This window comes from Sinocyclocheilus grahami, unplaced genomic scaffold (assembly GCF_001515645.1).
Source record: "Sinocyclocheilus grahami isolate Dianchi unplaced genomic scaffold, SAMN03320097.WGS_v1.1 scaffold132.1, whole genome shotgun sequence".
In the NCBI taxonomy this organism is placed as follows: Eukaryota; Metazoa; Chordata; class Actinopteri; order Cypriniformes; family Cyprinidae; genus Sinocyclocheilus; species Sinocyclocheilus grahami.
In genome coordinates, this window is record NW_015505311.1 from 437,897 (window position 1) to 442,231 (window position 4,335).

Consider the following 4,335-nt stretch of genomic DNA (forward strand, 5'->3'; position numbering starts at 1 on the left):
TTCCCCTTTTTAGAGCTAATAAATAATAATAAACGTTACAGCTAAATGACTAAATGTAAATGTTATGAAAAGTGCACTCCTGCATAAATGTGAGATTTTAGAAGATCCGCACACAAAGACTGGTGCCAGAGAAAGGGGACAGGTGGGAGACCACTTGCCAATATATGTGATCACATGGAACAATGTGGCATGCTACTATTCCCAGTACAGTCAGAGCCTGGTTTGACAACCATTCGAGAATGATGTCTCTTTTCCTTGCCCCTTACTCCCCTTTCCTCAACCCCATTGAGGAGTTTTACTGAGCCTGGAGATGGAAGGTTTTTGACCATCGTCCCTCCAGATGTCCCTTCAAATGTCCCTCCAGGATGCAATGGATGCTGCATGCCAAGACATCACAGCTGAACAATGCCAGGAAGGATAAGGCATACCAAAAGATTCTTCCCAAGATGCCTTGCCAGAGAAGATATCAGGTGTGATGTGGATGAGAACATGTGGCCAAACGCAGATTAGATTACATTTCTTTATTTTTTTTTTATTCTTCTGTGGCTTTTTCTGTTTGTATATTTTATATTTTCACATGATAAATGACAGCTATATTGTACATGTTTTTTTGTTTTCTTGCATTCTAGTTTTCTTTTTAGTTTTTTTTTATAATGTCCTGTTGCAAATAAAGCCTTTACTGCAGCAATTATGTCTGTCTTTTCCCCCATAAACCATTAATTCTATAAAGCTACTCTGAGATGGGTCATTCAATTTTTGTATTGAATTTCTGCAGCAAAATAAACAAAACATGTGTTAGTGTTTTGGAATAATACTTTGAATTTGAGACATGTTTGCAATGTTTTGTTAGATGTAATGTATTGTGTTAGGGTATTATTGTAATTTGAAAATTAGTGTTGGTGTTTAGTTTGCAATGTGGGATTTTGAGCATGAAATTAACTGTTTTGACAATTGTGTGTTGTAGGTGTGTTGGTGCGTTAAGCGTTTAGGAAAATTGTTAGAAGTATTGAAAAAAATGTCATAGCGATTGTAAAAAAAACTGTAATAATAGACATGCTAATAAGCAACTAGTTAATAATGAGAATTGGTCCCTATACTAAAGTGTTACCCAATAATCCTTCTAGTCTCCAGTAGCTCACAAAATACAAGAAGAGTATGTTCGGTTCAGTGTAATGGTCAGCATTATAATGTGCTGCCCTGTAGCAGCAACATAAATGTTCCTAATATGAATCCAAAGGAACTGTAGGCTGTCTTTAAACCCCATCAGTTACGAAATTGGATTTGTGCCTGACCTGCATGACTAAAGCAGTGGTCAACTGGCTTGTTCGCTCTCTCTGAAGTCCATTACATCAGGATTTACTATTGCTGTGATCTCATGTGAGTGACAGGTTGCAGAATAAATAAATAAGGCATGTAAATCAGGCCAAATATGTATGTAAATAAAATCATGAAACAACATTAGAATAATTCCCCATATGCAAAACCTATATTACATCACTATGTAAAGAGTTTTGTGAACATTTGTCAACTCCGTCAGCTTACAAGTCAACACCGTCAGACATAAAACCTGATGGAGTTGACATCTGACAGAGTTGACATTTTTGCACATCAACCACGTGTTGTACAGTGGAGCGATTTAGTTTTTTCCTTTAGTTTATAGCTGCATTAATAAACATAACAAAAAGGCCAAAATTGATCCCACAGCTATTTACAGAAATTATTACACTGGGATGATGGAGTTGACATGTTAACGCTGTGACCGAAGAGACCTCAGTATTATTTGTATAAAATATAAAAAATATACAACTTCCAGGACTGTGTGTCCTACTGTAAAGATCAACAGTGAGCAGGAAATAGAAAAGGGTTCCTCGGAGATAAAGTTGCCGCTGACATTACCTGATTTATTCAGAATTATAAATGACTCGGGGGTCAAAGTGAGGACTCAACTTTGTTGGATATTTTTCATGGAAAATATAAATCAAGATGTAATTTTTTGTATTGTTTGATATATTACAGATCTCTGCCTTTTAATATAAATCTATATTTTTGAAACTTGCATTTTTTAACACTTTGTTTGGCAGTTTAACATTGTGACCTCATGCTGAGGACAGGTTAAATTACATGTATTTCCAAGTGTAGAGCATGTATTTAAAATAATGCTAAAAAAATAATACAAAATAACAGCAATGGATGCAGATTTCCTTTAGATGTTACTTTTTAGTTACTTTTATTTTGATGAATTTTTAATTTTTAACATAAAAAGGGCTTTTGTGCGTAGGACATGTTTTGTCTCATCTCAAGAATAGGTGTGTGTGTGTGTGTGTGTGTTTAAATATGCAAATTAGGTCATATTGATTTAAATATGCATGATTTGCATCAAGTTCCCAAACAGAAATCTAAACATTGGCTGAAGCTAGGTTCAAAATTCTTGTTTCATTTTGTTGACATGAATAAATTAATGTTGTTTTTGTAAATAAATTAATATAATACACATATTTTACTAATAGCACTAAATTTAAGAATTTAAGAGTAAGCCTCTGGACCAGCATATCTTTACGACCATAAGAAACATAAATTCATAAATCGATTCGAGTTGTCAATTGTCAAGGTAACAGTTTACGTATTTTTACATTCCAATTACACAAATTCATTCTGTGAATGTTTCATGAATAAGACCCATTGTGTGGGCGGCGTTTGAAACACCACAAGTTCTGACACTAGACTATTGGGTACAGCCATGGTTACTGCAGTATTTTTTTTTATGAAAACTATCTATCATTTAGATTGCTATTCGCCCCCAGTCACTTTGTAGACACAATTGTGTACACACTTCTGCCTTGGGGATGTGTGAACAAAGATTAAAAGAATCACAGAGAGGGATGGATTTCATCTAAAAGTTACTAGTCTGAACGCAGAAGGCAGCAGCACCGTGTCTGGCCAGTGCTACTGCACAGGCCAAAATCCAGCTAATAGTTCCTCGGCCTGTCCCGAGCGGGCTCAAAACACACTGCCATCTGCGAATGACTAGAGGAAACACTCATCTAACAACAAATTTACATTCTGGTCAATTGGGAACATCATAAAAGAGCTCTTTGGTTGGCACTGCTTTTCTGGTGTAGTCATTAAACAATGGCAACTCTGACCAACATCTGAATAGGATTCCCCATGGCAGAAAAATTTAATTTAGTTCCTAACGATAATCAGCTGTGGGGGAGTGTCATATTTTAGAGGATAAACGGGGGTCTCATTACACTCAATTAATTGTGCTTCAAATCAGTAGCCCAGTCTATGAATGGGGATGTGCCAAACATCTCCAGTCACTCAACCTAGAGTTCAGACCTGAGAGCAGTGTTATGTGTTTTCCCTGGAGGAATTTAGGTTTCAGGTTCTGATTTCTTAGAAATTAATTTTTAGTGAAAATAAAATAAAATAATTATTTAGTGAAACAATTTAAATTATATGTGGTTAATAAAATTACATTACATTAAATATTCTGTTGTTAGTTGTTGGTATGTAGGTAGTACAATAGATGAGTAGATAAAGTAGATAATTCTGATTATTTAGGGAATCAAATTAAATAATGTTTCCTAAATTTAAAATACAATTTTAAAAAAGATAGAAGTAGATAGTTCTGATTCTGATTATTCGCTGAATCAATTTAAACTGATTATTTAATTTAATATGTAATTTAATAAAATAAAAGAAAATAGTTTTAAGAGTTGTAGATGGGTAGATAGAAGCCTTAGTAGTTCTGATTCTGATTATTTGGTGAATCAACTTAAACTATGTTTGGTTAATTACATTTTAAACTAAACTAAACAAAAATTAATAGTTCAGATTATAATTATTTATTGAGACAATTTAAATTATGTTTGGTTAATAAAATAAAAATAAAAATGTAATTACATTAAATATACTGTTGATAGTTGTAGGTAGGTATGTAGGTAGGACAGATGAGTATATAAAGTAGATAATTTAGATTATTTTGCGAATCAGTTTGAATGATGATTCCTACATTTAAAAGAAAATACAATAAAATAAACAATTGAGAGTTAGAGATATGTAGATTGGTAGATAGTCCTGATTCAATTCAATTCAAATTTATTTGTATAGCGCTTTTCACAATACACATTGTTTCAAAGCAGCTTTATAGAAAATGCATGTGTCTACATTACAATTTAGAGTGATCTGTTATCAGAAGTGAATGTGTCTAAGTAATGTTAATTTCACAAATGAACAGTTCAAGATAATAGAATCATACAATTAGCTAACATTAATTAATTTCAGGCAGAAGCTCATTAAAGCGAGTATTATTACAAGTGTGATCATAATGAT